Raw genomic sequence first — 27,680 nt, forward strand, 5'->3', positions numbered from 1 at the left:
TTAATGAGGGAAATAAGTATTTGATCCCCAATCAATCAGCAAGATTTCTGGCTCCCAGGTGTCTCTTATACAGGTAACGAGCTGAGATTAGGAGCACTCTCTTAAAGGGAGTGCTCCTAATCTCAGCTCGTTACCTGTATAAAAGACACCTGTCCACAGAAGCAATCAATCAATCAGATTCCAAACTCTCCACCATGGCCAAGACCAAAGAGCTGTCCAAGGATGTCAGGGACAAGATTGTAGACCTACACAAGGCTGGAATGGGCTACAAGACCATCGCCAAGCAGCTTGGTTGAAATGCGTTTTTCTGGATTTTGAAGTTGTTATTCTGTCTCTCACTGTTAAAATACACCTACCATTAAAATTATAGACTGATCATTTCTTTGTCAGTGGGCAAACGTACAAAATCAGCAGGGGATCAAATACTTTTTTCCCTCACTGTATGTGCATGGTCAGCCTTGTTTTCACATCTATGCGTAGTGGAAAGAGCTGAAACCATCTTTGGGTTATGAAATCGCTAACCATACGAGAAAGTCTTTGTCTTCATGATGTAACAAAATAATGATACACAACTTCACTTCACATTTTTGATAACAGTAGTTTCTTGTTTTCCTAGTTTCCTAATGACACAATGGAAGAGCGCCTCTTTGTTGTCCATAAATGCAGGCATTTAGCTTCCTCCCACTGTACAGGTCTTGCAGGAGTTGTATGAAAAATGAAAAAAATGCAGTTAGGATTAGTCCCCATTAATTAATTTAGTTCATTAACATTTCAAGAAGGTTAGATTTGCATTTCTACCAATGTAACTGAATTGGGCGTAGATTCATACAGGCCAAGGTTGAAATGTTATAGTTGGTTAGGGCTGTTATAAGGGCTTAAAATGGTAATCTACTGATTTACCATTGAAGTATAGCGTCTTTAAGTCTACATTAAGACCTTGCTGCACACATCCTATGTTTACCATGCAAATTAGACTTAGAGTTGCAGAATTCCAAACAAATAGAAAATTAATAATAAATCCACCCCCGACAGAAGCTCACCCCACTCTTTGTAGCCATTCACAGGAACTTAACCGCCTTTTTGGCGTCTCTGTGAGGCTCTCCAGAGAACAGTGCCCCGAGGTCAGCCTGGGCCCAGACAGATCAGAGAGAGACTTTCATCAGGCCCCCATTCCTTGTATCTTCTTATTGTACTTTCTTCTTAGTTCAGTTAGTCTTAGTTTCTGTCTGTGCATGTCTTTTCAGAGCAATAAATATTGACCTTTTTATAAAACTGCAATGCTGAACTGTGTCTGTGGGGCTTATTACCTCAGGGAGTGCAAGATACAGTGTGCTGTGTGTGCTACCCTGGCCCTTGGGATCTGGATCGGTGTTAAGGTCCCTGAATCCGTCTTAGTGTAAAAGTCGGGAAGGTAACACAGTTCAGAAACAGAAGAGGATAAAGATAAAGATAATGATCGACAGCAGTCGATAAGTAACAGTAAGTAACATTAATTTAAAACAGTTTCTCACTCAGAATGTTCACATTCATTACTTTTCAGCCAAATGTGCATGATTTATTACAAAAAAGGTAGATTATTTGCATCCATTTACAGGTAGTTCAAATATAAATCTTGCACACTTTGCCAAATAAATTGAAAATACATTGTGATATTTTAAAGTGAAGACTTGTCTTTGCAGACTGTTGTATAAAGCCACATGTAAAGTCAGTCCTATATAATGAAGATAATGATTTAAAAAAGGATTTTAATTATTGTTCACAGTGTTATGTTACAAACAGTTTAAAACTGTGCAGGCGCAATCAGTCAGGGGATGAAGGATTCAACGGGATGCCAAATATGTCATTACACAGGCACTTTAAAAATTTCCATTTCGACTGCTGCACACACATATATATACACAGACACACACACAGACACAGGGCAACCTTCCTGGATGAACTTGACTTTCTTCTCTCAAGTCATGTCTTGTAATCACAATGCTAAAAACTTTTTTTCCCACCAAAACGCGACATTTGACCTTCCTGATTTATATCAAAACGCAATATATCCATTTTCAAATTAGCACTGATCTCTGAAATGATAAAGGTTCACACGATCACAATGAATACATCATTCAGCAATGTTGATGAAATATCAGACTATCACACATTACAAACCCGTACTTAATAGCAATTTGCTGTTTGTAACGAGATATTTCTGTAAAATAAAGGGACAGACTAAAACGAATGACAAAACGCAATGCCCAATGACTATAATGGGGGAATGCCCATAGACTATAATGGGGAAAACAGAAGGACGGTCTATATCTCCAAATCACACACAGGAATCCTAAAATCCTGAATACGCTTTCTTTAATATAACCTCATATAAATGATAAAAGTGGAATGACAGCTGCTTTCTATGGAATGACAGGCCTGGAATATTAAAAATGCACTGAAAAAATGGCACAAATAGGTTTGACTGCCTATACACACACACACACACATTATTATTATTATTATTATATATATATATATATACACACACACACACACACACACACGTATATACACTCACCTAAAGGATTATTAGGAACACCTGTTCAATTTCTCATTAATGCAATTATCTAACCAACCAATCACATGGCAGTTGCTTCAATGCATTTAGGGGTGTGGTCCTGGTCAAGACAATCTCCTGAACTCCAAACTGAATATCTGAATGGGAAAGAAAGGTGATTTAAGCAATTTTGAGCGTGGCATGGTTGTTGGTGCCAGACGGGCCGGTCTGAGTATTTCACAATCTGCTCAGTTACTGGGATTTTCACGCACAACCATTTCTAGGGTTTACAAAGAATGGTGTGAAAAGGGAAAAACATCCAGTATGCGGCAGTCCTGTGGGCGAAAATGTCTTGTTGATGCTAGAGGTCAGAGGAGAATGGGCCGACTGATTCAAGCTGATAGAAGAACAACTTTGACTGAAATAACCACTCGTTACAACCGAGGTATGCAGCAAAGCATTTGTGAAGCCACAACACGTACAACCTTGAGGCGGATGGGCTACAACAGCAGAAGACCCCACCGGGTACCACTCATCTCCACTACAAATAGGAAAAAGAAGCCACAATTTGCACAAGCTCACCAAAATTGGACAGTTGAAGACTGGAAAAATGTTGCCTGGTCTGATGAGTCTCGATTTCTGTTGAGACATTCAGATGGTAGAGTCAGAATTTGGCGTAAACAGAATGAGAACATGGATCCATCATGCCTTGTTACCACTGTGCAGGCTGGTGGTGGTGGTGTAATGGTGTGGGGGATGTTTTCTTGGCACACTTTAGGCCCCTTAGTGCCAATTGGGCATCATTTAAATGCCACGGCCTACCTGAGCATTGTTTCTGACCATGTCCATCCCTTTATGACCACCATGTACCCATCCTCTGATGGCTACTTCCAGCAGGATAATGCACCATGTCACAAAGGTCAAATCATTTCAAATTGGTTTCTTGAACATGACAATGAGTTCACTGCACTAAACTGGCCCCCACAGTCACCAGATCTCAACCCAATAGAGCATCTTTGGGATCTGGTGGAACGGGAGCTTCGTGCCCTGGATGTGCATCCCACAAATCTCCTACAACTGCAAGATGCTATCCTATCAATATGGGCCAACATTTCTAAAGAATGCTTTCAGCACCTTGTTGAATCAATGCCACGTAGAATTAAGGCAGTTCTGAAGGCGAAAGGGGGTCAAACACAGTATTAGTATGGTGTTCCTAATAATCCTTTAGGTGAGTGTATATATATAGACACACTGTCATCTCCATTTATCTACACTGCAAGTTCAACCTGATCTGAAAAAATAAACTGAGTAAATGCGACATTTGACATTCCTGATTTATATCAAAATGCAATATATCAATTTTCAAATTAGCACTGATCTCTGAAATGATAAAGGTTCACACGATCACAATGAATACATCATTCAGCAATGTTGATGAAATATCAGACTATCACACATTACAAACCCGTACTTAATAGCAATTTGCTGTTTGTAATGAGATATTTCTGTAAAATAAAGGGACAGACTAAAACGAATGACAAAACGGAATGCCCAATGACTATAATTGAGGAATGCCCATAGACTATAATGGGGAAAACAGAAGGACGGTCTATATCTCCAAATCACACACAGGAATCCTAAAATCCTGAATACGCTTTCATTAATATAACCTCGTATAAATCATAAAAGTGGAATGACAGCTGCTTTCTATGGAATGACAGGCCTGGAATATTAAAAATGCACTGAAAAAAAGGCATAAATAGGTTTGACTGCCTATACACACACACACACACACATTATTATATATATATACACACACACACACGTATATATATATATATATATATATATATATATATATATATATATATATACACACACTGTAATCTCCATTTATCTACACTGCAAGTTCAACCTGATCTGAAAAAATAAACTGAGTAAATGGGCAACTGTATGTAAAATAATGTGATATCTTGAAACAATTGTAAATCACCCTTAATGAAGTGTGTGCATATTAATGAGCAACTAACACCAATAAAGACACCAGCATTATGATAATTAACTGATTTACGCTCTTTTTATTTGCTTTGCATACTTTATATTGTAAATTATATTGTTAATCCATTTCTTCACAGAAATTGACATTCAATAAGTTATTTCTATTTTATTCCATTTTAATATTAAAGCAATAGGTGTTATGCAATCAAAAATGAAGTATTGTGCATTTTTCTGCAGTAGATAAGGTTTGCTAAGTTTTGAAAGTAAATGAACCAATCAAACGAGAGAGGGCATGGTTCTGTGTTGTCAATGCAGGGAATGGTATCATGGAGCTTGCCTTTCAACAACCATACAACGTCCTAAGTGCTTCATTTGTGAGACCTGCTTGTAAATCAATTTGTGCATGTGTGTGAAAACAATCCTATTATGTGTTTAGTGTGTTTTCAGTTTATCAGGTTATTTAAAAAAAAGTGTATTCAGGATTTTAGAATCAAAACTTTAACCCACCCGCTAATAGACAACTAAAACTAGACAACTGTACTCAGTTGCGACTTCAATTTTAGATGCCACGTTCTTGTAATCATAAATATAAACGCTATAATGTACAGGTTTGTAGTTTGCTACTAGTGGGTGTGTCAAACGTTTGTTTTAATCCGGCCCCCAGTCTAGGATTTGGAGATATAGGTAGTCAAACCTATGTGTGCTGTTTTCAACGTGTTTTATACGTGACTTTAGTACCCGTATATTTTTTTAAGAATGTTTAAATCCATCGATAAACAGATGAACTAACATACAGGCTCTAGGACCACAGGGTTATTGGGCGCATAGACAGAACGCCAGCACCCCCCCCAATCAATACAAGCATTGCGTATGATGATCAACTGCCCAGTGTGACATCACAGTGGTTCCAGAGTTCTAAACCATCCTCCTTATGCCAAGCATTCCACTGCTGTGCTTACCTGAGAGAGAACGGACGTGTTTTGACTTTGTGCAAACATTGATAGACAATCCACTATCCTCTACGTAGCTAAAGCCTTTCTTTATTGTTATCTGTTCTTTGAGTATCTGTTCTGTTAAGGAGAAGCGAGAGACAGACAGACAGAGAGACAGAGAGAGAGACGGAGGCCTGGTGGGGTGCCATCTCCCCCGGGAGACAGAGGAGACAGAGATTCCAGCGAAGATGGGGTTTAGGTCATTCCTGCCCTACGTATTACCTGGAGTCCTGGCGGTCATAGGCTGGTGGTGGTGGTTGTCACGGAAGAACCAACCCGACGACAGCCACGCCTCAGCCGAAGCCAGCCACGTCTCTGCCGACGCTTGCCACGTCTCTGCCGACGCTTGCCACGTCGAAGCCGACCCCTGGCACGTCGATGCCGACGCTTGCCACGTCGAAGCCGACCCCTGGCACGTCGATGCCGACGCCTGCCAAGTCGAAGCCGACCCCTGGCACGTCGATGCCGACGCCAGCCACGTCGAAGCCGACCTCTGGGACGTCGATGCCGATGCCTGCCACATCGAAGCCGACGTCTGCCACGTCGATGCCGACGCCAGTCACGTTGATGCCGACGCATGCCATGTCGAAGCCGACCTCTGGCACGTCGATGCCGACGCCTGCCACACAGAAGCCGAGTCCTGGCACGTCGATGCTGACGCCAGCCACGTCGAAGCCGACCTCTGGGACGTCGATGCCGATGCCTGCCACATCGAAGCCGACGTCTGCCACGTCGATGCCGACGCCAGTCATGTCGATGTCGTCGCCTGCCACATAGAAGCCGAGTCCTGGCACGTCGATGCCGACGCCAGCCACGTCGAAGCCGACCTCTGGGACGTCGATGCCGATGCCTGCCACATCGAAGCCGACGTCTGCCACGTTGATGCCGACGCAAGTCACGTTGATGCCGACGCCAGCCACGTCGAAGCCGACCTTGCTGACGCGAGCCACGGTGACTTCCAATGCCTTGCTGTCCTGGGTCAGGGGACATTTGGAAAGGTATATCCCAGTGACCCGAGTCATGGTGGTTATAATGTGGAGCGTCTCCAAGCGATCGGTAATTCAGTCGAGGATGTGGAGAATAGATATTTGCTCGACACCAGTCTTTTAAAAACATATATGTGGACACTTTAGAACTGACGTCCACTTTCTATCCTCTAACAGAAACATTGTCTGTGACTTATAAGCGCAATTAGTGAGGACGTACTTCTAAATGCCTGTGTTGTGAGTGTCGCTCCTGGGCTTGACAGCGGAGTTTGCCCGTCTTGAATCTGTCTTGCTCTGACAGGTGCTGCTTGCCGAGGCCAGACACACTGGAGAGAAGTACGCCATTAAAGCATTGAAGAAGGCAGACTACCTAGGCAGTGAAGATTTTGGCAGGTATGGCTTTCTTTTGGCTCTAGTGAAGCTTCTGGGTTTCTCAGCAGAGCAAAGATAAATAAACCTCATCATGGTTTTAATGCTTTAGACCTAGGGACCACATTAACAAGATCTTCATTGACTTTTACTCTGCAGAAAAGCTGCCATTTTGTTGCATCTGTGGACTTTGTCACCCAAGCTGTTGATAAATGTATTTTCAGCTGCCGTCTGTCTTTTGTCTCTCCCAGCCTCATGTGCGAAAGGCGCGTCTTTGAGACGTTAAACAGTGAGCAGCACCCGTTCCTGGTGAACTACTTTGGCGCCTTCCAGACCAGCGGGCACGTGTGCCTCAAAATGGAGTATGTGGTTGGGGGAGACCTGAAGATGGACCCAGACGCGGGCGCGTTTCCTGAGCCCCGGGCCGTGTGAGTGAAACACTGAGCTGCATGGCGTCTCGGTAGAGAAGCTCGCTCTGCCAACAGTAATGATGTTCAACTGTGTACCTACATAATCAGAATTGATTGAAAATGATAGCTCAGATAAAATATCTTGTTGTTGGTCTCTTTTCTTGAACAGATTTACTGCTGCCTGTGTGGTGTTGGGTCTGGAGCATCTACACAGCCACAAGATAGCTCACAGGTAAGGTCTCACACATCAGCACTTTTTACAACATACAGAAAAGACAAACCCCACCACAACTATTCTCCCATTTCATTTAATTTCTGATAGATGTTGTAAATGATTGATTGTGACTCATAAGAGAAGCCACGTCCTAATATCAGTGCAGACATGAACCTGAATGCACACAGTGTGAGACGTGTGTGTTTCCTTTAATGGCTGACAGTGAAACAGTGCTCGTGTTCCGGGCATGTCCTCTCTCTATTCTGCTACCATGTGATTATACTGTATTTTTATTGCAGGGACCTGAAGCTGGACAACCTGTTGCTGGACAGAGACGGCTTCATTAAAATTGCTGACTTTGGGATATGCAAAGAAGGTAAATTACAAAAACAATAGTGTTGATTTCCTCATTTAGCACTATGTATAATTTCCATTTTTACTCCAGTGTGTTGTTCCCGACTCCTCTTCGTTGTTCTTGCCAGGCATGGGTGCCAGTGATCTCACAGGCACATTCATTGGGACACCCGACTTCCTTGCCCCCGAAGCCCTTACAGAGGAGACCTACACCAGAGCTGTGGACTGGTGGGCACTGGGGGTGCTGCTATATGAAATGCTCGTCGGCAAGGTGGGTATTCTAACACAACTTCATTAAACCTGTTGATTTTGCAAATGCCAATCTAAAGGAAAATGTAAACTAATAACTCCAAAAGCTGAAACACAAGCCGGTGTTTAATCTCATACAGTTCTCTCGTGCACACAGAACCGAAAGCACACGCCTGCATTGCCACTTTGTCCACCAGGTTTGGTTCCCGGGAGGATTGCGGTTTCTGCGCAGATAAATTTCACTTCCTATTCTATAATTGATCTGCTTTAATAAGTCATGTCTCAGGTGTGAATTGACCATTTATTAGTGCAGTTCACACAATTTGTGTCCTGGGCTCAGATTGTGAATTATTCAAAGGCTCGGTCTGGAGTCACCCTTCAATGTGCTCTCCTGTCTTTCGCCTTGTGCCCGTAGCGTCCCTTCACTGGCAATGATGAGGACGCCATGTTCGAGAGCATCATCAGAGACGCAGTGCAGTTCCCCAGCCACCTCTCCACAGAAGCCACCTCCATCATCACAGGGGTTCGTGTGCCAAGTTTATTCCTCCAGTTTGTGCCTCGGTATCCCGCTTCCCAACCATAATGAACGCATGTCACTGTTAATGAAATGTGACGGGACTCCCCTCCAGCATCACGTTTCAGCTTGAGCAGTCAATTGCTTGAGAATAACGTGCCTCTCCTTCGTGTTTTGAAACATCTGCAGCTGTTGGAGAAAGACCCAGAGTGGCGGCTGGGCGCCGGGGAGCGCGGAGTGGAAGACGTCAAGGCCCACCCCTTCTTCAGGGTACGTGGCACACACAACCGTTTTAGGGCTCTGTCCCATGAAGGCGGCACCCCCTTATCCTTCTTTTCTTCTCTCTCGTTTCAGAGTGTGGACTGGCCAGCGCTGCTTGACAAGAGAGTGACGCCTCCCTTCATCCCCACAATCAGCGAGCGCGAGGCCCTGTGCAGCTCCGCGGCCCCTGTGTTCACTCTGCCCCACAAGCGCAGGGCCCTGACTGAAGAGGAGCAAGAGCTCTTCAAGGACTTTGAATTTGTGGCCGATTGGTTCTAGTGCCAGCGCTGGGGAAAAGAGACAGACAGTCCAACAGAGAGAGACAGACAGTCCAACAGAGAGAGACAGACAGTCCAACAGAGAGAGAAGAAGTCACACAGAGAGAGACAGACAGTCCAACAGAGAGAGACAGACAGTACAAGAGAGAGAGAAAAAGTCACACAGAGAGAGACAGACAATCCAACAGAGAGAGACAGACAGTCCAACAGAGAGAGAAAAAGTCACACACAGAGAGACAGACAGACATTGAGAGCAACATCAGAACATCAGCTCTCCCCCTCCTCTACCCTCACACGCATGCACGCACATGCATGCACACACACACACACACACGCACACACATACGCACACGCACACACGCAGGCACGCACGCACACACACACACACACAATAATTGCAGTAAGACTGAGAGGATCCTGCAGCCGTTGTGATGTACCTGGCTGTGGGACATTTGACACTTAAAACCCGCCTTCACCGCCAGATGGATCTGCTCATGTCATGAGTCATGTGTTCCACCTCACACTACAGACTAAATAAAAAACCAAAACAATCACTCTCAAAGACGCCTCCTTGTGTTTGGATTGCACTGATTCATTCTTCTTGACTGTAAAACAGGGAACTAGTCTCCTGTGCCACTGTGGGTCTTCAAATGTCACGCCATGAGCAATAATATTTACTATGAATCACACAGTTAACATCCTAAGTATTATTATTTATACATATTTAGAGTAAACATGGTTAAAGGAAAACATGACCCAATTGCATGCCAAATATTTAAAGTCTCTAATATGATTAAAATACACAAATCCCTCTGAATCACAGAAAACAAAAGTCTGTTGCATCGCCCAATCCTATATAATGAAACCAGATAATATGTAAAATATCTGATGTTTATTGCTTGCAGTCTCTGGAACATGTCAAATTCATGAATAAAATTAAATCTGTGTTCTAGTATTCGTGAAACTCAGACCCTTGCATTTCACCATGTCCAAACACCGCTCCCATACAGACGCTCTCCTCCTCCGCTTCCCGCTCTGTGGATCCATGTGTGCTCCCAGCAACGTCCAATACACTCCTGACACGGGTCTTGAAAGTGGTTTCCTCATGGCAGTGAACACTTGATGGCAATCATGTTTTTCTTCGCCACGCCACACAGGCCCATCTGTAAACTCTGATCTCATGTCCACAGGCGTCAAGAACGATGTTAATTAGAGATCAGTATAATTAAGGGGCATGATGCACTGTACAGACTGACTGCAGAAGAAACCTCTATCTGTGGTGCTCTCTTCACAGGTGACACTAAATGTGACAGATTACAATGAGCATCATGAGGTTCCTCAGAAACGGCAGATGAGGGTATTTTCATAGACTTGTTCCAGCATGGTCCTGGAGAACTTGGGAACAGCAGCATTCACGTACAGGACAGAGCATGTCCACAGCCTATGTTTTGGTCTCACTCTTGTGCGGGAGGTGCTGCTCATGGTGAAGCTGTCATAGTCGCTTGTTTGAACTCTTCTCTTTGCTTTAGTGTGGCTCTCAGTCCCAATCCCAGCACTGTACAAATCTTCAGGCACTTCCTGTTGCAAAAATTCATACAGTGGCTTTGCAAAACTTGGAAAACTGGGCAATAAAGTCATTCAGCATCAAAACATATGTTATACGTGACTGGGCGTGTGGGGATGCTGCCAGTGCTCCGTGAATGGGGAAGAGTCGGGGTGAGGCACCGTGGACCTGCGAGATCTTGGATCCTCACAGGACTGTCGGACCCGTGGCAGAAACCGCCCGCTGTGGAGAAGCAGGGAAAGGAACTGATGGATCGGAGAAGGACATCCTCTGAAAGGCCACTCCCTAGGAGAGAAAAGACAGACGTCAGCCATGACTCAAAATGGAGCTGTCACCACACAAATTAAAGGGTACGTTTCTCTCAGTCCTGTTCTGGGCTCACCTCTCTCCCCCTGACCGTAGATGGCTGTGAGGATGTTGAGCGCCTGCCTGCTCCCCGCCGTGGCCGGTTGCTGGTAATGATCCAGTGATGTGGCACTGCTGCACCCCGTAGCCCGTCTCATAGCACTGCCCCAGATTGAACTGACTGTGGGATTCCTGCAGTGAGGAGCACAGAGGCAGCTCAGGAAAAGCTGGCATTCATGAGGCACCACATACATATTTACACTACCATAACATGGCACATTATAATGGATTTTCTAGCAGTACTGGGGGGGGGGCACACATCCTATGTTTACCATTGAAATTAGAGTTTGAGTTGCAGAATTGCTATACAAATAGAAAATTAATAAAAAATCCACCCCTGACAGAAGCTCAGCCCACTCTTTGCTGCCATTCGCAGGACCTAAACCGCCTTTTTGGCATTTCTGCGAGGCTCTCGAGAGGACAGTGCTCCGAGGTCAGGCTGGGCCCAGACAGATCAGAGAGAGACTTTCACAAGCTTCCTCTTAGACACAACTAGAATGCTCTTTATTTTATATTGATATACATCTTTTTTTAATTGTTTTGGTGTGAAATGCAAAACAATTAAGGTGTTTCCAGCTAATGTGAGAACAGATATCAAAATATGTGGGAAATCATTTTGGAAAATACGACTTAGAATGGCATCACATCTTTAAATCATTGTTTACACTTCTGCACTGTGTGATGGCTTTATGAGTATTACATCTAAATAATATGGCTACATGAACATACAGAAATAATCGAATATGATACAATTGTTACTGGACTGCCACTTGAAGGCAGTGCAGACTGGGAAGGGGTGTGTGGTTTAATTAGGAAGTGAAGAGTAGTTTAGTGGGGGGTGGGGGGGCTCTCTCTCTAACATGTGGCCAGGCGTTTAGGGTTGTTATTCATTCGCTGTATATGTGTGTGTATATGTTGTTGTTCGCGTGTCCTGTGACGATTGTGAGGAAAGGGCTCTCTGTTTTGGGGGAACTTTATTTTGAAATGTTATTGTTGTATTGTTATTTCCTTTATCTCATTGAAATATATGTGTCGTCTGCAGGCCCCCATTTCTTGTATCTTCTCATTGTACTTTCTTCTTAGTTCAGTTAGTCTTAGTTTCTGTCTGTGCATGTCTTTTCAGAGCAATAAATATTGACCTTTTTATAAAACTGCAATGCTGAATTGTGTCTGTGGGGCTTATTACCTCAGGGAGTGCAAGATACAGTGTGCTGTGTGGGATCTGGATCGGTGTTAAGGTCCCTGAATCCGTCTTAGTGTAAAAGTCGGAAAGGTAACACAGTTCAGAAACAGAAGAGGATAAAGATAAAGATAATGATCGACACCAGTCGATAAATAACAGTAAGTAACATTAATTTAAAACATTTTCTCACTCAGAATGTTCACATTCATTACTTTTCAGCCAAATGTGCATGATTTATTACAAAAAAGGTAGATTATTTGCATCCATTTACAGGTAGTTTAAATATTAATCATGCACACTTTTCCAAATAATGAAATACATTGCAAATTTGAAAATACATTGTGATGGTGCGATTATTCACAAATGGAAGAAACACAAAATAACTGTCAGTCTCCCTCGGTCTGGGGCTCCATGCAAGATGTCACCTCGTGGAGTTTCAATGATCATAAGAATGGTGAGGAATCAGCCCAGAACTACACGGGAGGATCTTGTTAATGATCTCAAGGCAGCTGGGACCATAGTCACCAAGAAAACAATTGGTAACACACTACGCCGTGAAGGACTGAAATCCTGCAGCGCCCACAAGGTCCCCCTGCTCAAGAAAGCAAATGTACAGGCCCGTCTGAAGTTTGCCAATGAACATCTGAATGATTCAGAGGAGAACTGGGTGAAAGTGTTGTGGTCAGATGAGATCAAAATCGAGCTCTTTGGCATCAACTCAACTCGCCATGTTTGGAGGAGGAGGAATGACCCCAAGAACACCATCCCCACCGTCAAACATGGAGGTGGAAACATTATGCTTTGGGGGTGTTTTTCTGCTAGGGGGACAGGACAACTGCACCGTATCAAAGGGACAATGGACGGGGCCATGTACCATCAAATCTTGGGTGAGAACCTCCTTCCCTCAGCCAGGGCATTGAAAGTGGATGGGTATTCCAGCATGACAATGACTCAAAACACACAGCCAAGACAACAAAGGAGTGGCTCAAGAAGAAGCACATTAAGGTCCTGGAGTGGCCTAGCCAGTCTCCAGACCTTAATCCCATAGAAAATCTGTGGAGGGAGCTGAAGGTTCGAGTTGCCAAATGTCAGCCTCGAAACCTTAATGACTTGGAGAGGATCTGCAAAGAGGAGTGGGACAAAATCCCTCCTGAGATGTATGCAAACCTGGTGGCCAACTACAAGAAACGTCTGACCTCTGTGATTGCCAACAAGGGTTTTGCCACCAAGTACTAAGTCGAAGGGGTCAAATACTTATTTCACTCATTAACATGCAAATCAATTTATAACTTTTTTGAAATGCGTTTTTCTGGATTTTGTTGTTGTTATTCTGTCTCTCACTGTTAAAATACACCTACCATTAAAATTATAGACTGATCATTTCTTTGTCAGTGGGCAAATGTACAAAATCAGCAGGGAATCAAATATTTTTTTCCCCCACTGTATGTTACAGTGTTTGAAACTGTGCAGACACAATCAGTCCGGGGATGCAGGATTCAACGGGATGCCAAATATGTCATAACACAGGTACTTTAAAATATGCAAACATTTTCACCGATCAGCCATAACATTATGACCACTGACAGGTGAAGTGAATAACACTGATAATCTCGTTGTCATGGCACCTGTCAGTGGGTGGGATATATAAGGCAGCAATTGAACATTTTGTCCTCAAAGTTGATGTGTTAGAAGCAGGACAAATGGGCAAGCATAAGGATCTGAGTGACTTTGACAAGGGCCAAATTGTGATGGCTAGACGACTGGGTCAGAACATCTCCAAAACTGCAGCTCTTGTGGGGTGTTCCCGGTCTGCAGTGGTCAGTACCTATCAAAAGTGGTCCAAGGAAGGAAAAGCAGTGAACCGGCGACATGGGCAGCCAAGGCTCATTGATGCACGTGGGGAGCGAAGGCTGGCCCGTGTGATCCGATCCAACAGACGAGCTACTGTAGCTCAAATTGCTGAAAAAGTTCATGCTGGTTCTGATAGAAAGGTGTCAGAACACACAGTGCATCGCAGTTTGTTGGCTATGGGGCTGCGTAGCCGCAGACCAGTCAGGGTGCACATGCTGACCCCTGTCCACTGCCAAAAGTGCCTACAATGGGCACGTGAGCATCAGAACTGGACCACGAAGCAATGGAAGAAGGTGGCCTGGTCTGATGAATCACAAGTTCAAGGTGTTGTCTTGGCCTCCAAATTCCCCAGATCTCAATCCGATCGAACATCTGTGGGATGTGCTGGACAAACAAGTCCGATCCATGGAGGCCCCACCTCGCAACTTACAGGACTTAAAGGATCTGCTGCTAACATCTTGGTGCCAGATACCACAGCACACCTTCAGAGGTCTAGTGGAGTCCAAGCCTTGACAGGTCAGGGCTGTTCTGGCGGCAAAAGGGGGACCTACAGAATATTAGGCAGGTGGTCATAATGTTATACACACACACAGGGTCAATTAGCTATACTGTACATCTATTATTACATTGACCAAAAGCCTTGTGTTATAAAGTAGATCAAACAACTGGCCTATACATCACATGGCCGTATCAACACAATGACATCATCATGCCACGTCAAGAAATGAAATGCGTGCCTCCAGCCTAGACGATATATCAGACACTCAGACTTCGTGTGTCCTTTATTTAACAGCAATATTGCACTAAAATGAACAGGAGCATATTGCACTCAAGTTGTAAATAGCAGCAGATGTAACAATCTTGGCTTTATAATCAGTCAGTCTAGATGAATGTCCAGCAGCCTCAGTGCCCCCCTTCTGAAGGGCCACACTTACAAAGGGCAGGGACTCGACCTGCGGGACTCCAGCGAGGAGAAGACTGTGAGGAGACGCCGCACAGCAACAGCAAGAAGCCATGATGATCTCTCCGATTCCTGTCCTGCTCTCTCCTTCCTCTCGACGTGCGCACCTGCACGCCATTGCTTCCCTAATCCCTCTAACCTCAACTCTCTGCCTCTCCCCTCCTCCTCCCTCCTCCCTGCCCTCCTCTCCCCTCTCTGGAGGTCTGTGGAACTGCCACTCAGCTTCCAACAAGACCGACTTCATCTCCACCTTCGCCTCCCACCACTCTCTGGATTTCCTCGCTCTCACCGAGACATGGATCTCCCCTGAAAACTCAACCACCCCTGCTGCCCTATCCACTCTGTTTGTCCTGTCCCACTCCCTCATTCTAACCGGCCAGGGAGGAGGAACAGGGCTCCTGCTCTCCCCTTCTCTCCACTTCTCTGTCCCCCCTCTCTCTCCTCTATCACGACTAACAGCTTTGAATTCCACGCAGTGGAACTCACCTCCCCCTCTCACCTCTTCCTTCTAGTTCTCTACCATCCTCCCGGTCCACCTTCCTGGATGAACTTGACTTTCTTCTCTCAAGTCATGTCTTGTAATCACAATGCTAAAAACTGTTTTTTTTCCAACAAAATGCGACATTTGACCTTCCTGATTTATATCAAAACGCAATATATCAATTTTCAAATTAGCACTGATCTCTGAAATGATAAAGGTTCACACGATCACAATGAATACATCATTCAGCAATGTTGATGAAATATCAGACTATCACACATTACAAACCCGTACTTAATAGCAATTTGCTGTTTGTAATGAGATATTTCTGTAAAATAAAGGGACAGACTAAAACGAATGACAAAACGCAATGCCCAATGACTATAATTGAGGAATGCCCATAGACTATAATGGGGAAAACAGAAGGACGGTCTATATCTCCAAATCACACACAGGAATCCTAAAATCCTGAATACGCTTTCATTAATATAACCTCGTATAAATCATAAAAGTGGAATGACAGCTGCTTTCTATGGAATGACAGGCCTGGAATATTAAAAATGCACTGAAAAAAAGGCATAAATAGGTTTGACTGCCTATACACACACACACACACACATTATTATATATACACACACAGACACACACACACACACACACACACGTATATATATATATATATATATATATACACACACTGTAATCTCCATTTATCTACACTGCAAGTTCAACCTGATCTGAAAAAATAAACTGAGTAAATGGGCAACTGTATGTAAAATAATGTGATATCTTGAAACAATTGTAAATCACCCTTAATGAAGTGTGTGCATATTAATGAGCAACTAACAGCAATAAAGACACCAGCATTATGATAATTAACTGATTTATGCTCTTTTTATTTGCTTTGCATACTTTATATTGTAAATTATATTGTTAATCCATTTCTTCACAGAAATTGACATTCAATAAGTTATTTCTATTTTATTCCATTTTAATATTAAAGCAATAGGTGTTATGCAATCAAAAATGAAGTATTGTGCATTTTTCTGCAGTAGATAAGGTTTGCTAAGTTTTGAAAGTAAATGAACCAATCAAACGAGAGAGGGCATGGTTCTGTGTTGTCAATGCAGGGAATGGTATCATGGAGCTTGCCTTTCAACAACCATACAACGTCCTAAGTGTTTCATTTGTGAGACCTGCTTGTAAATCAATTTGTGCATGTGTGTGAAAACAATCCTATTATGTGTTTAGTGTGTTTTCAGTTTATCAGGTTATTTAAAAAAAAGTGTATTCAGGATTTTAGAATCAAAACTTTAACCCACCCGCTAATAGACAACTAAAACTAGACAACTGTACTCAGTTGCGACTTCAATTTTAGATGCCACGTTCTTGTAATCATAAATATAAACGCTATAATGTACAGGTTTGTAGTTTGCTACTAGTGGGTGTGTCAAACGTTTGTTTTAATCCGGCCCCCAGTCTAGGATTTGGAGATATAGGTAGTCAAACCTATGTGTGCTGTTTTCAACGTGTTTTATACGTGACTTTAGTACCCGTATATATTTTTTAAGAATGTTTAAATCCATCGATAAACAGATGAACTAACATACAGGCTCTAGGACCACAGGGTTATTGGGCACATAGACAAAACGCCAGCACCCCCCCCAATCAATACAAGCATTGCGTATGATGATCAACTGCCCAGTGTGACATCACAGTGGTTCCAGAGTTCTAAACCATCCTCCTTATGCCAAGCATTCCACTGCTGTGCTTACCTGAGAGAGAACGGACGTGTTTTGACTTTGTGCAAACATTGATAGACAATCCACTATCCTCTACGTAGCTAAAGCCTTTCTTTATTGTTATCTGTTCTTTGAGTATCTGTTCTGTTAAGGAGAAGCGAGAGACAGACAGACAGAGAGACAGAGAGAGAGACGGAGGCCCGGTGGGGTGCCATCTCCCCCGGGAGACAGAGGAGACAGAGATTCCAGCAAAGATGGGGTTTAGGTCATTCCTGCCCTACGTATTACCTGGAGTCCTGGCGGTCATAGGCTGGTGGTGGTGGTTGTCACGGAAGAACCAACCCGACGACAGCCACGCCTCAGCCTCAGCCAGCCACGTCTCTGCCGACGTTAACCACGTCGATGCCGACGCTTGCCACGTCGAAGCCGACCCCTGGCACGTCGATGCCGACTCCTGCCAAGTCGAAGCCGACCTCTGGCACGTCGATGCCGACGCCAGCCACGTCGAAGCCGACCTCTGGGACGTCGATGCCGATGCCTGCCACATCGAAGCCGACGTCTGCCACGTCGATGCCGACGCCAGTCACGTTGATGCCGACGCATGCCATGTCGAAGCCGACCTCTGGCACGTCGATGCCGACGCCTGCCACACAGAAGCCGAGTCCTGGCACGTCGATGCTGACGCCAGCCACGTCGAAGCCGACCTCTGGGACGTCGATGCCGATGCCTGCCACATCGAAGCCGACGTCTGCCACGTCGATGCCGACGCCAGTCACGTTGATGCCGACGCCAGCCACGTCGAAGCCGACCTTGCTGACGCGAGCCACGGTGACTTCCAATGCCTTGCTGTCCTGGGTCAGGGGACATTTGGAAAGGTATATCCCAGTGACCCGAGTCATGGTGGTTATAATGTGGGGCGGCTCCAAGCGATCGGTAATTCAGTCGAGGATGTGGTGAATAGATATTTGCTCGACACCAGTCTTTCAAAAACATATCTGTGGACACTTTAGAACTGACGTCCACTTTCTATCCTCTAACAGAAACATTGTCTGTGACTTATAAGCGCAATTAGTGAGGACGTACTTCTAAATGCCTGTGTTGTGAGTGTCGCTCCTGGGCTTGACAGCGGAGTTTGCCCATCTTGAATCTGTCTTGCTCTGACAGGTGCTGCTTGCCGAGGCCAGACACACTGGAGAGAAGTACGCCATTAAAGCATTGAAGAAGGCAGACTACCTAGGCAGTGAAGATTTTGGCAGGTATGGCTTTCTTTTGGCTCTAGTGAAGCTTCTGGGTTTCTCAGCAGAGCAAAGATAAATAAACCTCATCATGGTTTTAATGCTTTAGACCTAGGGAACACATTAACAAGATCTTCATTGACTTTTACTCTGCAGAAAAGCTGCCATTTTGTTGCATCTGTGGACTTTGTCACCCAAGCTGTTGATAAATGTATTTTCAGCTGCCGTCTGTCTTTTGTCTCTCCCAGCCTCATGTGCGAAAGGCGCGTCTTTGAGACGTTAAACAGTGAGCAGCACCCGTTCCTGGTGAACTACTTTGGCGCCTTCCAGACCAGCGGGCACGTGTGCCTCAAAATGGAGTATGTGGTTGGGGGAGACCTGAAGATGGACCCAGACGCGGGCGCGTTTCCTGAGCCCCGGGCCGTGTGAGTGAAACACTGAGCTGCATGGCGTCTCGGTAGAGAAGCTCGCTCTGCCAACAGTAATGATGTTCAACTGTGTACCTACATAATCAGAATTGATTGAAAATGATAGCTCAGATAAAATATCTTGTTGTTGGTCTCTTTTCTTGAACAGATTTACTGCTGCCTGTGTGGTGTTGGGTCTGGAGCATCTACACAGCCACAAGATAGCTCACAGGTAAGGTCTCACACATCAGCACTTTTTACAACATACAGAAAAGACAAACCCCACCACAACTATTCTCCCATTTCATTTAATTTCTGATAGATGTTGTAAATGATTGATTGTGACTCATAAGAGAAGCCACGTCCTAATATCAGTGCAGACATGAACCTGAATGCACACAGTGTGAGACGTGTGTGTTTCCTTTAATGGCTGACAGTGAAACAGTGCTCGTGTTCCGGGCATGTCCTCTCTCTATTCTGCTACCATGTGATTATACTGTATTTTTATTGCAGGGACCTGAAGCTGGACAACCTGTTGCTGGACAGAGACGGCTTCATTAAAATTGCTGACTTTGGGATATGCAAAGAAGGTAAATTACAAAAACAATAGTGTTGATTTCCTCATTTAGCACTATGTATAATTTCCATTTTTACTCCAGTGTGTTGTTCCCGACTCCTCTTCGTTGTTCTTGCCAGGCATGGGTGCCAGTGATCTCACCGGCACATTCATTGGGACACCCGACTTCCTTGCCCCCGAAGCCCTTACAGAGGAGACCTACACCAGAGCTGTGGACTGGTGGGCACTGGGGGTGCTGCTATATGAAATGCTCGTCGGCAAGGTGGGTATTCTAACACAACTTCATTAAACCTGTTGATTTTGCAAATGCCAATCTAAAGGAAAATGTAAACTAATAACTCCAAAAGCTGAAACACAAGCCGGTGTTTAATCTCATACAGTTCTCTCGTGCACACAGAACCGAAAGCACACGCCTGCATTGCCACTTTGTCCACCAGGTTTGGATCTCGGGAGGATTGCGGTTTCTGCGCAGATTAATTTCACTTCCTATTCTATAATTGATCTGCTTTAATAAGTCATGTCTCAGGTGTGAATTGACCATTTATTAGTGCAGTTCACACAATTTGTGTCCTGGGCTCAGATTGTGAATAATTCAAAGGCTCGGTCTGGAGTCACCCTTCAATGTGCTCTCCTGTCTTTCGCCTTGTGCCCGTAGCGTCCCTTCACTGGCAATGATGAGGACGCCATGTTCGAGAGCATCATCAGAGACGCAGTGCAGTTCCCCAGCCACCTCTCCACAGAAGCCACCTCCATCATCACAGGGGTTCGTGTGCCAAGTTTATTCCTCCAGTTTGTGCCTCGGTATCCCGCTTCCCAACCATAATGAACGCATGTCACTGTTATTGAAATGTGACGGGACTCCTCTCCAGCATCACGTTTCAGCTTGAGCAGTCCATTGCTTGAGAATAACGTGCCTCTCCTTCTTGTTTTGAAACATCTGCAGCTGTTGGAGAAAGACCCAGAGTGGCGGCTGGGCGCCGGGGAGCGCGGAGTGGAAGACGTCAAGGCCCACCCCTTCTTCAGGGTACGTGGCACACACAACCGTTTTAGGGCTCTGTCCCATGAAGGCGGCACCCACTTATCCTTCTTTTCTTCGCTCTCGTTTCAGAGTGTGGACTGGCCAGCGCTGCTTGACAAGAGAGTGACGCCTCCCTTCATCCCCACAATCAGCGAGCGCGAGGCCCTGTGCAGCTCCGCGGCCCCTGTGTTCACTCTGCCCCACAAGCGCAGGGCCCTGACTGAAGAGGAGCAAGAGCTCTTCAAGGACTTTGAATTTGTGGCCGATTGGTTCTAGTGCCAGCGCTGGGGAAAAGAGACAGACAGTCCAACAGAGAGAGACAGACAGTCCAACAGAGAGAGACAGACAGTCCAACAGAGAGAGAAGAAGTCACACAGAGAGAGACAGACAGTCCAACAGAGAGAGACAGACAGTACAAGAGAGAGAGAAGAAGTCACACAGAGAGAGACAGACAATCCAACAGAGAGAGACAGACAGTCCAACAGAGAGAGAAAAAGTCACACACAGAGAGACAGACAGACATTGAGAGCAACATCAGAACATCAGCTCTCCCCCTCCTCTACCCTCACACGCATGCACGCACATGCATGCACACACACACACACACACGCACACACATACGCACACGCACACACGCAGGCACGCACGCACACACACACACACACAATAATTGCAGTAAGACTGAGAGGATCCTGCAGCCGTTGTGATGTACCTGGCTGTGGGACATTTGACACTTAAAACCCGCCTTCACCGCCAGACGGATCTGCTCATGTCATGAGTCATGTGTTCCACCTCACACTACAGACTAAATAAAAAACCAAAACAATCACTCTCAAAGACGCCTCCTTGTGTTTGGATTGCACTGATTCATTCTTCTTGACTGTAAAACAGGGAACTAGTCTCCTGTGCCACTGTGGGTCTTCAAAGGTCACGCCATGAACAATAATATGTACTATGAATCACACAGTTAACATCCTAAGTATTATTATTTATACATATGTAGAGTAAACATGGTTAAAGGAAAACATGACCCAATTGCATGCCAAATATTTAAAGTCTCAAATATGATTAAAATACACAAATCCCTCTGAATCACAGAAAACAAAAGTCTGTTGCATCGCCCAATCCTATATAATGAAACCAGATAATATGTAAAATATCTGATGTTTATTGCTAGCAGTCTCTGGAACATGTCAAATTCATGAATAAAATTAAATCTGTGTTCTAGTATTCGTGAAACTCAGACCCTTGTATTTCACCATGTCCAAACACCGCTCCCATACAGACGCTCTCCTCCTCCGCTTCCCGCTCTGTGGATCCTTGTGTGCTCCCAGCAACGTCCAATACACTCCTGACACGGGTCTTGAAAGTGGTTTCCTCATGGCAGTGAACACTTGATGGCAATCATGTTTTTCTTCGCCACGCCACACAGGCCCATCTGTAAACTCTGATCTCATGTCCACAGGCGTCAAGAACGATGTTAATTAGAGATCAGTATAATTAAGGGGCATGATGCACTGTACAGACTGACTCCAGAAGAAACCTCTATCTGTGGTGCTCTCTCCACAGGTGACACTAAATGTGACAGATTACAATGAGCATCATGAGGTTCCTCAGAAACGGCAGATGAGGGTATTTTCATAGACTTGTTCCAGCATGGTCCTGGAGAACTTGGGAACAGCAGCATTCACGTACAGGACAGAGCATGTCCACAGCCTATGTTTTGGTCTCACTCTTGTGCGGGAGGTGCTGCTCATGGTGAAGCTGTCACAGTCGCTTGTTTGAACTCTTCTCTTTGCTTTAGTGTGGCTCTCAGTCCCAATCCCAGCACTGTACAAATCTTCAGGCACTTCCTGTTGCAAAAATTCATACAGTGGCTTTGCAAAACTTGGAAAACTGGGCAATAAAGTCGTTCAGCATCAAAACATATGTTATACGTGACTGGGCGTGTGGGGATGCTGCCAGTGCTCCGTGAATGGGGAAGAGTCGGGGTGAGGCACCGTGGACCTGCGAGATCTTGGATCCTCACAGGACTGTCGGACCCGTGGCAGAAACCGCCCGCTGTGGAGAAGCAGGGAAAGGAACTGATGGATCGGAGAAGGACATCCTCTGAAAGGCCACTCCCTAGGAGAGAAAAGACAGACGTCAGCCATGACTCAAAATGGAGCTGTCACCACACAAACTAAAGGGTACGTTTCTCTCAGTCCTGTTCTGGGCTCACCTCTCTCCCCCTGACCGTAGATGGCTGTGAGGATGTTGAGCGCCTGCCTGCTCCCCGCCGTGGCCGGTTGCTGGTAATGATCCAGTGATGTGGCACTGCTGCACCCCGTAGCCCGTCTCATAGCACTGCCCCAGATTGAACTGACTGTGGGATTCCTGCAGTGAGGAGCAAAGAGGCAGCTCAGGAAAAGCTGGCATTCATGAGGCACCACATACATATTTACACTACCATAACATGGCACATTATAAAGGATTTTCTAGCAGTACTTGGGGGGGGCACACATCCTATGTTTACCATTGAAATTAGAGTTTGAGTTGCAGAATTGCTATACAAATAGAAAATTAATAAAAAATCCACCCCTGACAGAAGCTCAGCCCACTCTTTGCTGCCATTCGCAAGACCTAAACCGCCTTTTTGGCATTTCTGCGAGGCTCTCAAGAGGACAGTGCTCCGAGGTCAGGCTGGGCCCAGACAGATCAGAGAGAGACTTTCACAAGCTTCCTCTTAGACACAACTAGAATGCTCTTTATTTTATATTGATATACATCTTTTTTTAATTGTTTTGGTGTGAAATGCAAAACAATTAAGGTGTTTCCAGCTAATGTGAGAACAGATATCAAAATATGTGGGAAATCATTTTGGAAAATACGACTTAGAATGGCATCACATCTTTAAATCATTGTTTACACTTCTGCACTGTGTGATGGCTTTATGAGTATTACATCTAAATAATATGGCTACATGAACATACAGAAATAATCGAATATGATACAATTGTTACTGGACTGCCACTTGAAGGCAGTGCAGACTGGGAAGGGGTGTGTGGTTTAATTAGGAAGTGAAGAGTAGTTTAGTGGGGGGTGGGGGGGCTCTCTCTCTAACATGTGGCCAGGCGTTTAGGGTTGTTATTCATTCGCTGTATATGTGTGTGTATATGTTGTTGTTCGCGTGTCCTGTGACGATTGTGAGGAAAGGGCTCTCTGTTTTGGGGGAACTTTATTTTGAAATGTTATTGTTGTATTGTTATTTCCTTTATCTCATTGAAATATATGTGTCGTCTGCAGGCCCCCATTTCTTGTATCTTCTCATTGTACTTTCTTCTTAGTTCAGTTAGTCTTAGTTTCTGTCTGTGCATGTCTTTTCAGAGCAATAAATATTGACCATTTTATAAAACTGCAATGCTGAACTGTGTCTGTGGGGCTTATTACCTCAGGGAGTGCAAGATACAGTGTGCTGTGTGTGCTACCCTGGCCCTTGGGATCTGGATCGGTGTTAAGGTCCCTGAATCCGTCTTAGTGTAAAAGTCGGAAAGGTAACACAGTTCAGAAACAGAAGAGGATAAAGATAAAGATAATGATCGACACCAGTCGATAAGTAACAGTAAGTAACATTAATTTAAAACAGTTTCTCACTCAGAATGTTCACATTCATTACTTTTCAGCCAAATGTGCATGATTTATTACAAAAAAGGTAGATTATTTGCATCCATTTACAGGTAGTTTAAATATTAATCATGCACACTTTTCCAAATAATGAAATACATTGCAAATTTGAAAATACATTGTGATGGTGCGATTATTCACAAATGGAAGAAACACAAAATAACTGTCAGTCTCCCTCGGTCTGGGGCTCCATGCAAGATGTCACCTCGTGGAGTTTCAATGATCATAAGAATGGTGAGGAATCAGCCCAGAACTACACGGGAGGATCTTGTTAATGATCTCAAGGCAGCTGGGACCATAGTCACCAAGAAAACAATTGGTAACACACTACGCCGTGAAGGACTGAAATCCTGCAGCGCCCACAAGGTCCCCCTGCTCGAGAAAGCACATGTACAGGCCCGTCTGAAGTTTGCCAATGAACATCTGAATGATTCAGAGGAGAACTGGGTGAAAGTGTTGTGGTCAGATGAGACCAAAATCAAGCTCTTTGGCATCAACTCAACTCGCCGTGTTTGGAGGAGGAGGAATGACCCCAAGAACACCATCCCCACCGTCAAACATGGAGGTGGAAACATTATGCTTTGGGGGTGTTTTTCTGCTAGGGGGACAGGACAACTGCACCGTATCAAAGGGACAATGGACGGGGCCATGTACCATCAAATCTTGGGTGAGAACCTCCTTCCCTCAGCCAGGGCATTGAAAGTGGATGGGTATTCCAGCATGACAATGACTCAAAACACACAGCCAAGACAACAAAGGAGTGGCTCAAGAAGAAGCACATTAAGGTCCTGGAGTGGCCTAGCCAGTCTCCAGACCTTAATCCCATAGAAAATCTGTGGAGGGAGCTGAAGGTTCGAGTTGCCAAATGTCAGCCTCGAAACCTTAATGACTTGGAGAGGATCTGCAAAAAGGAGTGGGACAAAATCCCTCCTGAGATGTGTGCAGACCTGGTGGCCAACTACAAGAAACATCCGACCTCTGTGATTGCCAACAAGGGTTTTGCCACCAAGTACTAAGTCGAAGGGGTCAAATACTTATTTCCCTCATTAACATGCAAATCAATTTATAACTTTTTTGAAATGCGTTTTTCTGGATTTTGTTGTTGTTATTCTGTCTCTCACTGTTAAAATACACCTACCATTAAAATTATAGACTGATCATTTCTTTGTCAGTGGGCAAATGTACAAAATCAGCAGGGAATCAAATATTTTTTTCCCCCACTGTATGTTACAGTGTTTGAAACTGTGCAGACACAATCAGTCCGGGGATGCAGGATTCAACGGGATGCCAAATATGTCATAACACAGGTACTTTAAAATATGCAAACATTTTCACCGATCAGCCATAACATTATGACCACTGACAGGTGAAGTGAATAACACTGATAATCTCGTTGTCATGGCACCTGTCAGTGGGTGGGATATATTAGGCAGCAATTGAACATTTTGTCCTCAAAGTTGATGTGTTAGAAGCAGGACAAATGGGCAAGCATAAGGATCTGAGTGACTTTGACAAGGGCCAAATTGTGATGGCTAGACGACTGGGTCAGAGCATCTCCAAAACTGCAGCTCTTGTGGGGTGTTCCCGGTCTGCAGTGGTCAGTACCTATCAAAAGTGGTCCAAGGAAGGAAAAGCAGTGAACCGGCGACATGGGCAGCCAAGGCTCATTGATGCACGTGGGGAGCGAAGGCTGGCCCGTGTGATCCGATCCAACAGACGAGCTACTGTAGCTCAAATTGCTGAAAAAGTTCATGCTGGTTCTGATAGAAAGGTGTCAGAACACACAGTGCATCGCAGTTTGTTTGCGTATGGGGCTGCGTAGCCGCAGACCAGTCAGGGTGCACATGCTGACCCCTGTCCACTGCCAAAAGCGCCTACAATGGGCACGTGAGCATCAGAACTGGACCACGAAGCAATGGAAGAAGGTGGCCTGGTCTGATGAATCACAAGTTCAAGGTGTTGTCTTGGCCTCCAAATTCCCCAGATCTCAATCCGATCGAACATCTGTGGGATGTGCTGGACAAACAAGTCCGATCCATGGAGGGCCCACCTCGCAACTTACAGGACTTAAAGGATCTGCTGCTAACATCTTGGTGCCAGATACCACAGCACACCTTCAGAGGTCTAGTGGAGTCCAAGCCTTGACAGGTCAGGGCTGTTCTGGCGGCAAAAGGGGGACCTACAGAATATTAGGCAGGTGGTCATAATGTTATACACACACACAGGGTCAATTAGCTATACTGTACATCTATTATTACATTGACCAAAAGCCTTGTGTTATAAAGTAGATCAAACAACTGGCCTATACATCACATGGCCGTATCAACACAATGACATCATCATGCCACGTCAAGAAATGAAATGCGTGCCTCCAGCCTAGACGATATATCAGACACTCAGACTTCGTGTGTCCTTTATTTAACAGCAATATTGCACTAAAATGAACAGGAGCATATTGCACTCAAGTTGTAAATAGCAGCAGATGTAACAATCTTGGCTTTATAATCAGTCAGTCTAGATGAATGTCCAGCAGCCTCAGTGCCCCCCTTCTGAAGGGCCACACTTACAAAGGGCAGGGACTCGAGCTGCGGGACTCCAGCGAGGAGAAGACTGTGAGGAGACGCCGCACAGCAACAGCAAGAAGCCATGATGATCTCTCCGATTCCTGTCCTGCTCTCTCCTTCCTCTCGACGTGCGCACCTGCACGCCATTGCTTCCCTAATCCCTCTAACCTCATCTCTCTGCCTCTCCCCTCCTCCTCCCTCCTCCCTGCCCTCCTCTCCCCTCTCTGGAGGTCTGTGGAACTGCCACTCAGCTTCCAACAAGGCCGACTTCATCTCCACCTTCGCCTCCCACCACTCTCTGGATTTCCTCGCTCTCACCGAGACATGGATCTCCCCTGAAAACTCAACCACCCCTGCTGCCCTATCCACTCTGTTTGTCCTGTCCCACTCCCTCATTCTTACCGGCCGGGGAGGAGGAACAGGGCTCCTGCTCTCCCCTTCTCTCCACTTCTCTGTCCCCCCTCTCTCTCCTCTATCACGACTAACAGCTTTGAATTCCACGCAGTGGAACTCACCTCCCCCTCTCACCTCTTCCTTCTAGTTCTCTACCGTCCTCCCGGTCCACTCGCCTCCTTCCTGGATGAACTTGACTTTCTTCTCTCAAGTCATGTCTTGTAATCACAATGCTAAAAACTGTTTTTTTTTCAACAAAATGCGACATTTGACATTCCTGATTTATATCAAAACGCAATATATCAATTTTCAAATTAGCACTGATCTCTGAAATGATAAAGGTTCACACGATCACAATGAATACATCATTCAGCAATGTTGATGAAATATCAGACTATCACACATTACAAACCCGTACTTAATAGCAATTTGCTGTTTGTAATGAGATATTTCTGTAAAATAAAGGGACAGACTA

The 27,680-nt window shown here is 45.0% G+C and overlaps 2 long non-coding RNA genes across 2 annotated transcripts; both read left to right on the plus strand.

Moving 5' to 3' along the window:
* The first annotated feature begins 8,021 nt into the window (after nucleotides 1–8,021).
* Nucleotides 8,022–8,880, plus strand: LOC136762771 (uncharacterized). The gene is made up of 3 exons (XR_010820890.1): nucleotides 8,022–8,130; nucleotides 8,524–8,631; nucleotides 8,812–8,880. It is a non-coding gene; the product is annotated as an uncharacterized LOC136762771 (long non-coding RNA).
* Nucleotides 8,881–19,697: 10,817 nt separating this feature from the next.
* On the plus strand, nucleotides 19,698–20,579 carry LOC136762772 (uncharacterized). The gene is made up of 3 exons (XR_010820891.1): nucleotides 19,698–19,829; nucleotides 20,223–20,330; nucleotides 20,511–20,579. It is a non-coding gene; the product is annotated as an uncharacterized LOC136762772 (long non-coding RNA).
* Nucleotides 20,580–27,680: the final 7,101 nt, after the last annotated feature.

This window comes from Amia ocellicauda, chromosome 11, assembly GCF_036373705.1.
Source record: "Amia ocellicauda isolate fAmiCal2 chromosome 11, fAmiCal2.hap1, whole genome shotgun sequence".
NCBI classification, from domain to species: domain Eukaryota; kingdom Metazoa; phylum Chordata; class Actinopteri; order Amiiformes; family Amiidae; genus Amia; species Amia ocellicauda.